Below are 13,095 nucleotides of genomic sequence, written 5' to 3'. Positions count from 1 at the left end.
CTGTGGATACTGTTTCTTGATGAACAACATTTAAAAATTTTCATGAAATCCAATTTGTCTGTTTTTTATTTTGTTATGTGTGCCGTTGGTGTCATATCCAAGAAATCATTGCCAAATCAAATGTTTTGTGGCTTTTGTCCTTTTTATTCTAAGAGTTTTATTGTTTTAGGTCTTACATATAGGTCCTTGACCTATTTTGAATTAATATTTGTATAAGATGTTAGGTCAGGGTCCAGCTTCATTCTTTTTCATGTGAATATCCAGTTTTCCCAGCACTATTTGTTGGAAAGATTGTTCCCCCCATTGAATGGTCTTGGCACCCTTGTCAAAAATCATTTAACCATAGATGTTTATTTCTGAGCTCCCTATTCTATTCCATTGGTCAATATGTCTGTCTTTATGCCAATACCATACTGTTTTTTTGTTTTTCATACTGTTTTGATTACCATAGATTTGTAGTAAGTTTTGAAATTAGGAAGTGTGAGTCTTCCAGTTTTGTTCTTCTTCAAGGTTGTTTTAGGACATATACAGGGTCCCTTGAGACTCCATATGAATTTTAGGATAGGTTTTTCTATTTCTGCAAAAAATATCATTGGAATTTTGTTAGAGATTGCATTGAATCTACAGATTGCTTTGGGTAGTATTGCCATTTTAACAATATTAAGTCTTCTAATCCATGAATATGGAATGTGTTCCATTTATTCATATCCTTTTTAATTTCCTTTAGCAATATTTTGTACTTTTCATTGTATGAGTCTCTCACCTCTTTGGTTAAATTAATTCCTAAGTTTTTTGGTGCTATTGTAAATGGAATTATTTTTAAATTTCTTATCAGATTGTTTATTATTGGTGTATAGAAATGCAACTGATTTTTTCGTGTTAACTTTTTTTTTTTTTTTTTTTGCGGTATGTGGGCCTCTCACTGTTGTGGCCTCTCCTGTTGCGGAGCACAGGCTCCGGACGCGCAGGCTCAGCGGCCATGGCTCACAGGCCCAGCCGCTCCGCGGCATGTGGGATCTTCCCAGACCGGGGCACGAACCCATATCCCCTGCATCAGCAGGCAGACTCTCAGCCACTGCGCCACCAGAGAAGCCCTCGTGTTAACTTTTTAATCTGCTACTTTGCCAATTCATTTATTAGTTCTAAAGCTTTTTTATGGAGTCTTTAGGGTTTTCTACATATGAGATGATATCATCTGCAAACAGAGATAATTTTACTTCTTCCTTTCCAATCTGGATGCCTTTTATTTCTTTTCCTGCCTAATTGTTCTGGCTAGAACGTTCAGTACTATGTTGAACAGAAGTGGTGAAAGTGGGCATCCTTGCCATACTCCTGTTCTGGAGGCTGGAAAGTGCAAGATCAAGGTGCAGGCCTGGTCAGGTGAGGGTCTTCTTCCTGGTTCACAGCCAGTGCCTTTTTTCTGTGTCTTCATATAGTGGAAGGGGCTGGGGGTCTCTGTGGTATCTCTTTTATAAGAGCACTAATCCTTTTCATGAGGGCTGTATTATGTTGCTGTATTATGTTGCCCCCATGGAACTCGAGAACAAGGAGAACTGATGGAAATAAAATGATGCTTATGCTGTTTGCTATGCTATAAGTGATAAAGTCCTTTGTCTTTGATCCAGGAGTCTGTTTTTGGCCACCATCTATGAAGTGGTATCAGGCTAACTTATTAGTTTGTAAGTAGGATAAAATTAACTCTCAGACCTGACAGTTTGCCAAATGGTAATTTTCTATTTTGATCATTCTTTTTTTTTAACATCTTTATTGGAGTATAATTACTTTACAGTGGTGTGTTAGTTTCTGCTGTATAACAAAATGAATCAGGTATACATGTACATATATCCCCATATCTCCTCCCTCTTGCATCTCCCTCCCACCCTCCCTATCCCACCCCTCTAGGTGGACACAAAGCACTGAGCTGATCTCCCTGTGCTACGTGGCTGCTTCCCACTAGCTATCTGTTTTACATTTGGTAGTGTATATATGTCCATGCCACTCTCTCACTTCGTCCCAGCTTACCTTCCCCCTCCCCGTGTCCTCAAGTCCATTCTCTACATCTGCATCTTTATTCCTGTCCTGTCCCTAGGTTCTTCAGAACCATTTTTTTTTTTTGGATTCCATATATATGTGTTAGCATACGGTATTTGTTTTTCTCTTTCTGACTTACTTCACTCTGTATGACAGTCTCTAGGTCCATCCACCTCACTACAAATAACTCAATTTCGTTTCTTTTTATAGCTGAGTAATATTCCATTGTATATATGTGCCATGTCTTCTTTATCCATTCATCTGTTGATGGATACTTAGGTTGCTTCCATGTCCTGGCTATTGTAAACAGAGCTGCAGTGAACATTGTGGTACATGACTCTTTTTGAATTATGCTTTTCTAAGGGTATATGCCCAGTAGTGGGATTGCTGGGTCATATGGTAGTTCTATTTTTAGTTTTTTAAGGAACCTCCATACTGTTCTCCATAGTGGCTGTATCAATTTACATTCCCACTGACAGTGCAAGAGGGTTCTCTTTTCTCCACACCCTCTCCAGCATTTATTGTTTGTAGATTTTTTGATGATGGCCATTCTGACTGGTGTGAGGTGATGCCTTATTGTGGTGGTTTTTTTTTTTTTTTTACATCTTTATTGGAGTATAATTGCTTTACAATGGTGTGTTAGTTTCTGCTTTATTACAAAGTGAATCAGTTATACATATACATATGTCCCCCTATCTCTTCCCTCTTGGGTCTCCCTCCCTCCCACTCTCCCTATCCCACCCCTCTAGGTGGTCACAAAGCACCGAGCTGATCTCCCTGTGCTATGCGGCTACTTCCCACTAGCTATCTATTTTACATTTGGTAGTGTATATATGTCCATGCCACTCTCTCGCTTTGTCACAGCTTACCCTTCCCCCTCCCCATATCCTCAAGTCCATTCTCTAGTAGGTCTCTGTCTTTATTCCTGTCTTACCCCTAGGTTCTTCATGACATTTATTTTTCTTAAATTCCATATATATGTGTTAGCATACGGTATTTGTCTTTCTCTTTCTGACTTACTTCACTCTGTATGACAGACTCCAGGTTTATCCACCTCATTACAAATAGTTCAATTTTGTTTCTTTTTACGGCTGAGTAATATTCCATTGTATATATGTGCCACATCTTCTTTATCCATTCATCTGATGATGGACACTTAGGTTGTTTCCATCTCCGGGCTATTGTAAATAGAGCTGCAATGAACATTTTGGTACATGACTCTTTTTGAATTATGGTTTTCTCAGGGTATATGCCCAGTAGTGGGATTGCTGGGTCATATGTTAGTTCTATTTGTAGTTTTTTAAGGAACCTCCATACTGTTCTCCATAGTGGCTGTACCAATTTGCATTCCTACCAGCAGTGCAAGAGTGTTCCCTTTTCTCCACACCCTCTCCAGCATTTATTGTTTGTAGATTTTTTGATGATGGCCATTCTGACTTGTGAGATGATATCTCATTGTAGTTTTGATTTGCATTTCTCTAATGATTAATGATGTTGAGCATTCTTTCATGTGTTTGTTGGCAGGTTGTATATCTTCTTTGGAGAAATGTCTACTTAGGTCTTCTGCCCATTTTTGGATTGGGTTGTTTTGTTTTTTATTATTGAGCTGCATGAGCTGCTTATAAATTTTGGAGATTAATCCTTTGTCAGTTGCTTCATTTGCAAATATTTTCTCCCATTCTGAGGGTTGTCTTTTGGTCTTGTTTATGGTTTCCTTTGCTGTGCAAAAGCTTGGAAGTTTCATTAGGTCCCATTTGTTTATTTTTGTATTTATTTCCATTTCTCTAGGAGGTGGGTTAAAAAGGATCTTGCTGTGATTTATGTCATAGAGTGTTCTGCCTGTGTTTTCCTCTAAGAGTTTGATAGTTTCTGGCCTTACATTTAGGTCTTTAATCCATTTTGAGCTTATTTTTGTGTATGGTGTTAGGGAGTGATCTAATCTCATACTTTTACATGTAGCTGTCCAGTTTTCCCAGCACCACTTATTGAAGAGGCTGTCCTTTCTCCACTGTACATTCCTGCCTCCTTTATCAAAGATAAGGTGACCATTTGTGTGTGGGTTTATCTCTGGGCTTTCTATCCTGTTCCATTGATCTATATTTCTGTTTTGGTGCCAGTACCATACTGTCTTGATTACTGTAGCTTTGTAGTATAGTCTGAAGTCAGGGAGCCTGATTCCTCCAGCTCCATTATTTGTTCTCAAGATTGCTTTGGCTATTCAGGGTCTTTTGTGTTTCCATACAAATTGTGAAATTTTTTGTTCTAGTTCTGTGAAAAATGCCAGTGGTAGTTTGATAGGGATTGCATTGAATCTGTAGATTGCTTTGGGTAGTAGAGTCATTTTCACAGTGTTGATTCTTCCAATCCAAGAACATGGTATATCTCTCCATCTATTTGTATCATCTTTAATTTCTTTCATCAGTGTCTTATAATTTTCTGCATACAGGTCTTTTGTCTCCTTAGGTAGGTTTGTTCCTAGATATTTTATTCTTTTTGTTGCAATGGTAAATGGGAGTGTTTTCTTGATTTCACTTTCAGATTTTTCATCATTAGTGTATAGGAATGCCAGAGATTTCTGTGCATTAATTTTGTATCCTGCTACTTTACCAAATTCATTGATTAGCTCTAGTAGTTTTCTGGTGGCATCTTTAGGATTCTCTATGTATAGTATCATGTCATTTGCAAACAGTGACAGCTTTCCTTCTTCTTTTCCGATTTGGATTCCTTTTATTTCCTTTTCTTCTCTGATTGCTGTGCCTAAAACTTCCAAAACTATGTTGAATAAGAGTGGTGAGAGTGGGCAACCTTGTCTTGTTCCTGATCTTAGTGGAAATGCTTTCAGTTTTTCACCATTCAGGACGATGTTGGCTGTGGGTTTGTTATATATGGCCTTTATTATGTTGAGGAAAGTTCCCTCTATGCCTACTTTCTGCAGGGTTTTTATCATAAATGGGTGTTGAATTATGTCAAAAGCTTTCTCTGCATCTATTGAGATGATCATATGGTTTTTCTCCTTCAATTTGTTAATATGATGTATCACGTTGATTGATTTGCGTATATTGAAGAATCCTTGCATTCCTGGAATAAACCCCACTTGATCATGGTGTATGATCCTTTTAATGTGCTGTTGGATTCTGTTTGCTAGTATTTTGTTGAGGATTTTTGCATATATGTTCATCAGTGATATTGGCCTGTAGTTTTCTTTCTTTGTGACATCCTTGTCTGGTTTTGGTATCAAGGTGATGTTGGCCTCGTAGAATGAGTTTGGGAGTGTTCCTCCCTCTGCTATATTTTGGAAGAGTTTGAGGAGGATAGGTGTTAGCTCTTCTCTAAATGTTTGATAGGGCTTCCCTGGTGGTGCAGTGGTTGAGAGTCCGCCTGCTGATGCAGGGGACATGGGTTCGTGCCCTGGTCGGGGAAGATCCCACATGCCGCGGAGCAGCTGGTCCCGTGAGCCATGGCCGCTGAGCCTGCGTGTCCGGAGCCTGTGCTCCGCAATGGGAGAGGCCACAACAGTGAGAGGCCCGCGTACTGCAAAAAAAAAAAAAAAAAAAAAAATGTTTGATAGAATTCGCCTGTGAAGCCGTCTGGTCCTGGGCCTTATTGTGGTTTTGATTTGCATTTCTCTAATGATTAATGATGTTGAGCATCCTTTCATGTGTTTGTTGGCAATCTGTATATCTTCTTTGGAGAAATGTCTATTTAGGTCTTCTGCCCATTTTTGGATTGGGCTGTTTGTTTTTTTGATATTGAGCTGCATGAGCTGCTTGTATATTTTGGAGATTAATCCTTTGTCAGTTGCTTCGTTTGCAAATATTTTCTCCCATTCTGAGGGTTGTCTTTTCATCTTGTTTATGGTTTCCTTTGCTATGCAAAAGCTTTTAGGTTTCATTAGGTCCCAGTTGTTTATTTTTGTTTTTATTTCCATTTCTCTAGGAGGTGGGTCAAAAAGAATCTTGCTGTGATTTATGTCATAGAGTGTTCTGCCTATGTTTTCCTCTAAGAGTTTTAGAGTGTCTGGCCTTACATTTAGGTCTTTAATCCATTTTGAGTTTATTTTTGTGTATAGTGTTAGGGAGTGTTCTAATTTCACTCTTTTACATGTAGCTGTCCAGTTTTCCCAGCACCACTTATTGAAGAGGCTGTCTTTTCTCCATTGTATATTCTTGCCTCCTTTATCATATTTTGATCATTCTTTATATATTTATGTTAATTGGAATTCTACTGTAAGGAAGATCTTTCCCTTCTCCCGTTCTCTCAAGGATTCTTGTTTTATTCTTAGATTGTAGTCAGTTATAGTCTTTATTTTGATCCTCAAATTAGGAGCTCTTCAAGTTGGCTCTTTTATTTTTTGACTTGTCCCCATCATTTTCTGAGCACTTTACTTTCTGGCAGCACAGTATAAAATGTTCCAAACGCATCTTGTATTTTCTTAGCCCCAGCCATGAAACCAGCCATTTCTCCAAAGAGCTCTGGACTTCTTATTGGTTAATCGTATTTGGAAAGTAACATCTGGATGCTAGGTATGCTTACTGCTACTAGGGTGTCATTGCCACTAGACCCTCTCAGCAGAATATTTGTATGAACACATACACGTCTATATCTGTCTGCATATATACAAAATCCATCCATTTATACTCATACTTTCAATTCTAATCCAATACCACAAGGTTCATTCTAGTGCTTCTGCTTTCCTTATTTGTAACTTCTTTATACAACAGTGAGAAATCATTCAGTATAGTTTTTGTTTTGTTTTGTTTTGTTTTTTGCGGTACACGGGCCTCTCACTGTTGTGGCCTCTCCCGTTGCGGAGCACAGGCTCCGGATGCGCAGGCTCAGTGGCCATGGCTCACGGGCCCAGCCACTCTGCGGCATGTGGGATCTTCCCAGACCGGGGCACGAACCCGTGTGCCCTGCATCGGCAGGCGGACTCTCAACCACTGCGCTACCAGGGAAGCCCCATTCAGTATAGTTTTAATTTGCATTTCATGTAAGTGAAATTGAGCTTCTTTCCTATGTTTTAAAGCCATTTGTTTTTCTTTATCTGAGCACTGACTGTACATCTTCTCTCATTTTTCTATGGATTATTGGTCTTGTTCTTTTTTCTAGGACTTCTTTTTATATTAGGGAAATTAGTTCTGCAAATATTTTTTTCTCACTTCATGATTTGTCTTTTTTTTAAAAAAAAAAATTAATTAATTAATTTTTGGCTGCATAGGTCTTCGTTGCTGTGCCACCAGGGAAGTCCCATTGTGTTTTTAAATATCAAGGCAGTATGTATACTCAGTCACAGCTTTCATTTCTTCTGTGGCCAACAGTTTTCTAGTTTGCTAGTGTGTATTTTTTGTCTATGGGTAAGATTATCTGCTCTTTTCTACCATTTTAATAGTAATTTTGTATGAAAGATTGCATTAGACTGCATAACAAAATACCACAGACTGGGTGGCTTAAAAAATAAAACTTTTTTCCTCAAAGCTCTGCAGCCTAGAAGTCCAAGATCAAGGTGTCGGCAGGTTTGGTTTCTTCTGAGGCCACTCTCCTTGGCTTGCAGATGGCTGCCTTCTCACTGTGGCCTCACATAGTTTTTGTTCTGTGCACACTTGCATTTCTGGCATCCAAATTTTCTCTTTTTATTAGGACCCCAGTCAGATTAGTTTAGGGCTCAATCTAAAGAACTCATTTTAAATTAATCATTTCTTTAAAGACCTTATCTCCAAATAGAGTCACATTCTGAGGTACTAGGCGTTAGAACTTCAGCATACAAACTTCTGGGGTAAACAGTTCATCTCATAACAAAGGTGTTTGTCACTTTCTTCTTTCTTTTTTTTTTAACATCTTTGTTGGAGTATAATCGCTTTACAATGGTGTGTTATTTTCTGCTGTATCACAAAGTGAATCAGCTATACGTATACATATATCCCCATATCCCCTCCCTCTTGCGTCTCCCTCCCACTCTCCCTATCCCACCCCTCTAGGTGGTCACAAAGCACCGAGCTGATCTCCCTGTGCTACGCGGCTGCTTCCCACTAGCTATCTATTTTACATTTGGTAGTGTATATATGTCCATGCCACTCTCTCACTTCGTCCCAGCTTACCTTTCTTCTTTCGTTTTTTAATCCATTATTAAATGAATTGTGTTTTCCAACCATTTTCAAGTGTCTTCTGTGAAGGAAGAGCAAGAGAGACCAAGGTAGTTTTCCAGATTTCACAGTGCAAAGGTTTTCAGGTGCCACGATCAGACTGTCTCATTCTATGTGGCCCTTTTTGTAGTTTTTGTGTAGCCCTGCTTTCTTTGCTTCTCTATTCTAAACAGGGCTTTTGCCCCAGACCTGTGCTCTCTGGCATCATCACTAGTCATTGCACACAGGAAACATAGCCCCTGGATTTTAGGTGAGCTCTTTATCTACTTTCTGAGATTTTCATATCTGAGTTTCCCAGACATTCTTTTGGACATTCTGTACCTCCTCTTTCTACTATGTTCCCTATAGCTTTAACCCAACCTCAGTTCTTTTTATCTCTACTTCTGCTGATTGTTTAGAACAACAAACATTTTCACTTTCACATGAACTTCTCATCCTCAGTGAATCTATTTTCTCATCCTCTGGGAGTCTGTTTTTGCTGGTGTTTTCTGGGATCTGGTGCTGGCTGTTTCCCTTAAACACTCCAAGAGTCTCAGTCATATGACATTCAGTCATACATAACTGCAGTACCTATATCATAATCATTTTACTTTGTAATGTAAAATTTCCCCATTTTTCTACATTATAAAGATAGCTGTATATTTTCCCTAATGCCAAAGATAATACATAATGCATAATCATGTAGAAAGTTCAAGTCATACAAAAGAGTACAAGGAAGAATGAAAATCATTGAGAGGCAACTACTCAACATTTTGGTAAACATTCCAAACATCTCTCAGTTATACACAGATTTATAAGAATAAGCTCATACTATATATGCTGTTTTGTATTCTGCATGTTTATTCAATAATATGTCCCAAAATTCTTCTTTGTCAATAGATATAGATTTACACCATTTTTTAAATGATCAGAATTTATTCTTCCAAGCAACTATTATGACCTAAGAGAAGTTACTTTAAATATATTTAAAAATTTTATTGAAGTATAGTTGATATACAATGTTGTGTTAATTTCTGCTGTACAGCAACACGATTCAGTTATACATATATATATTCTTTTTCATGTTCTTTTCCATTATGATTTATCACAGGATATTGAATATAGTTCTCTGTGCTACACAGTAGAACCTTGTTGTTTATCCATCCTATATATAATAGTTTGCATTCTGCTAATCCCAAACTCCCAATCCTTCCCTCCCCCCCCCCACTCTCCCCCTTGGCAACTACAAGTCTGTTCTCTATATCTGTGAAACCAAATAAAGTAGAAAGGTAAATTCTTCATTCCTTTTACTCCCCAGGATTAACTACTCCCCAGAATTAACAACTATATGCAGACATAGACATATAATCATGTACCGCACATGTTTATACACATACACAGAGTTTTCTTTGTTCAAAAATGGGAATTAAGGGCTTCCCTGGTGGCGCAGTGGTTGAGAGTCTGCCTGCCGTTGCAGGGGATACGGGTTCATGCCCCGGTCCGGGAAGATCCCACATGCCGCGGAGCGGCTGGGCCCGTGAGCCATGGCCGCTGAGCCTGCGCGTCCCGGAGCCTGTGCTCCGCAACGGGAGAGGCCACAACAGTGAGAGGCCCGCATACCGCAAAAAAAAAAAAAAAAAAAAAAAAAGGGAATTAAGCTATATATAATGTTCTGCAACCTGCTTTATTTACATGACATATCATGGACATATTTTCAGGGTGTGACATTTTGAATGTCAATGTTTACATTAAATTGTATTTTTTCTTTAAGTATATTCTTTTAAAATGTTTATGATGTTTTAATATATTGGCATTTAATGTACTGATATAAAATATTACATGTATTATAAAATCTTTTATATATACACAGATACAAAAAAAGTCCTGTATATGCACTGCCCTTAAAATAAAGGAACACTGTCAATACCATTAAAGAACTAAGTCTATTTATACTCTCTTTCCAGTCTTATTTCCTTTTCTGTCCCTAGAGGTAAGTACCATTCTGAATTTTATGTTATGAGTTATCATTTACGATATTAAGTGATATTATCTTTTTAAAGTTTCCAGTCAATGACTATTTATATATATACAGTACTGCTGTGAATATTCTCCTATGTGACTCTCAGTACTCATGTATGAGAGTTTCTTCTGAGTGCATTCTTTTTTTTTTTTTTTTTTTTTTTTGCGGTACGCGGGCCTCTTGTGGCCTCTCCCGTTGCGGAGCACAGGCTCCGGACGCGCAGGCTCAGCGGCCATGGCTCACTGGCCCAGCCGCTCCGCGGCATGTGGGATCTTCCCAGACCGGGTCACGAGCCCGCGCCCCCTGCATCGGCAGGTGGACTCTCAACCACTGTGCCACCAGGGAAGACCCCTGAGTGCATTCTTGAGGTGGAATTGCTGGGTCATAGAAAATGTGCAGGTTCAATATTGCTCAATAATACTATATTGTTTTCTAGAGTGACTGTTCCAACATTCTATATTTTAGAAGGCTATTTTATTAGCACTGAATTACTTTTTAAAAAAATAGTACTTGATTCTAACATAGTTAATCATTAGAAAATTTGTTAGCTTATAAAAATGTGATCTATAGAAAACCTTTCAGGAACACTAGTATTACTTGTATTACTTTTTAATAGCCAGTTATGATTAAAACTTTGCAAAATAACTTGCTAATGTTTTGATTATGGCTTCATTATACTACATTGTATTTGGTTTAGGTGTGCTGTTTAACATATTCCAGAGGAACAACAATAAGCATATTAAAATCTGTTTATATAGTTATGCCTTGTCTGATTGTTACATGTATTACTTCCTGATTGTTATATGTCTCTGTGACCACCCATTAGCTTCCTCTGGACAACATTTTTTTTTTTTTTTAATGGTATGTGTTCTATCTAAACAGTGCCTACAACACTGCCACCTCACACCCACAAGTGTTAATACAGGTGTAAATGTGAGGTGGGTACAGGGACCGTAAATAGCTGACAGATTTTATTTGGTATATTTTATCTGAAATCTATTTAATATTAAACATCTATGAAATATGAATAATAGCAAAAATGAACTTTTACTGCTTCACATTTATTGTACTTGGGTTTCTTTTCCTCTTGAAATAAATTCTCAGTTACCATTTTATACTTATATACAAGTAAATATTTGGTGTTTAACATCTTGTTTCTTTTATTATACTTATTTTTAAATTACTTATAAAATATAAACAAGTTCTTGACTAGACTGTTATTTTAGACCCCTTTATTTTGCCCTTCCCTACTAATTGTATAATCTTTTACCTCATATTTCAAAACATCAAAATTCCTCCTTTCCATCCTTCATCAAAACCATCTCTGGCAGATCTGGGGAGAAATTAAACCGGGTGTGCCCCAAACCTGCAAACATTTTCTTACTAATGAAATCTGAGAACATTGAACTTCAAAGGCACATGTGACCACGGAGCATCAGGACTTTTGTTTCTGGATAGAATTGTGTTTTTTGAGGGGTCCTGTAGCAAAGGGCGGGGATGCTGTGACCGAGCGAGTCTTGCTCCAGCAATTGCATCCCCTCTGCCTGAATGACCAGTTTTGGAAGGAGCCTGCAGACATGACTGTCAGTATTTGAGGTTTCAGGTTGTGTTTTAGGGTAGGACCTCACTGCCCAGCTCCAGCCAGCTGTACCCAAAAGTAAATGTTTGGGGGCAATCATTTATTGTAGTCAACATAAAAGTAGCTGGGCAAGTGACACCTAGAAGAAAATAAGATGACAAAAAAAAAATGTGCAAAGACTCATTTCGTTACTCACGGTTTTTTGCATTTGCGAATGTAAGTAGTTTTTGAAGTTCTCTTGGGACTTACATTCCTACAACAGCATAAAGCCAAACGTGGATTTCAAAAAAGGTCCCTAAGGGGCTTTCGTTAAGTGCAAAATCAGTGCAGAGGTCCCTCGCTCCTCTCACGTACTCTTATCCCAAGTGGTGGTGGCGGTGGGGAGCGCTTGAGTAGCACGCAAGCTCTTTGGTTCCTTCTCCGCAAAGTAGAGGTGGTGTGGCCCGAGGCTTTGCGGGATAGCGTCCCCCGCGGAGTTCAAGTCTAGATCCGCCAGCGCTGAGCCCCCGGAGGGAGGAGGGGGCGGGCTCAGGGAGTCCCTCCTTCGGGGGCGGGGCCAAGGGCTGCCCGGCCCTGCAGAGCGGAGGTCTAAGGGCTCCAGTTTAGTAAAGCGCATGCAAACCCGGCCAGAAGCCACCGGACTTATCAGCAGATCTCATGATTGTTTGGTAAAGGCTCTGCGGGTCTACACGGGTCACCTCCCTCGGAACTCCGCGACTCCACGTCGGAGCCAGCCCTCGGCCCCCCGCAGTCGGACGGTTACAGCCGCGGGAGACCTGGAGGCGGTGGCAGCGGCCCAGGAACTAGCAGCAGCGCCCGGGTAAGTCCGGGCATGTGTTTATCTCTCCGTGTGCCCAACTTTCTGATTAACGGTCTGCCTGTCCTACACCCAGGGCCTCTGTGATTCTACATTTATTTTCCTTAATCGGGATAGATAAAATATTTCCTGGGATTCCAAGGCTTTTTTTTATCCGTTTACTTTTGAATGGTTTTCACTTGTTTTATCCCACTACTGCCTGTTACCAAACAGCATGAATGAATGATGCAATCCTACATAGGGGAGTCATCAGTACAAGAGTAGGAAAATCTCCAGAATTTAGAGTTGCAGTGTCTGACTTCATCAACTTCTTTACCATTAGAATTAGAATTTTAAATATGTACTTACCAGATACATTGTTGTAAAGGTAGAGCTTCAAGCTGGGAATTAAATAACTAATTCTTCTATTCATTAAACTTATGTACTATGTTTTCTTTATATGTGACTTGCACGTTGTGTTTACTCTTTAAATATTTGACTGACCGGTATTTGAATGAGGATCAGGGAAGAAAAATTAAATCCAGGATTT

General features: G+C 39.1%; 1 protein-coding gene across 3 annotated transcripts in view; it reads left to right on the top strand.

The window, feature by feature from the left end:
* The first annotated feature begins 4,714 nt into the window (after positions 1–4,714).
* PSPH (phosphoserine phosphatase) overlaps positions 4,715–13,095 on the top strand; it is a 32,633-nt gene continuing 24,252 nt past the window's right edge. For 2 of the 3 annotated variants that reach the window (XM_049699870.1, XM_033426245.2), the window contains exon 1: positions 10,115–12,569. The gene's annotated coding sequence lies outside the window, so the exon portion shown is untranslated. Of the gene's footprint in view, positions 5,389–6,172; positions 12,570–13,095 lie in introns of those variants that run through there. The other variant, XM_049699869.1, reaches the window with a different exon arrangement.

This window comes from Orcinus orca, chromosome 16 (assembly GCF_937001465.1).
Source record: "Orcinus orca chromosome 16, mOrcOrc1.1, whole genome shotgun sequence".
Lineage (NCBI taxonomy): Eukaryota > Metazoa > Chordata > Mammalia > Artiodactyla > Delphinidae > Orcinus > Orcinus orca.
The sequence above is the reverse complement of the archived record's forward strand: the minus strand, read 5'-3'. Positions and strand labels throughout refer to the sequence as shown.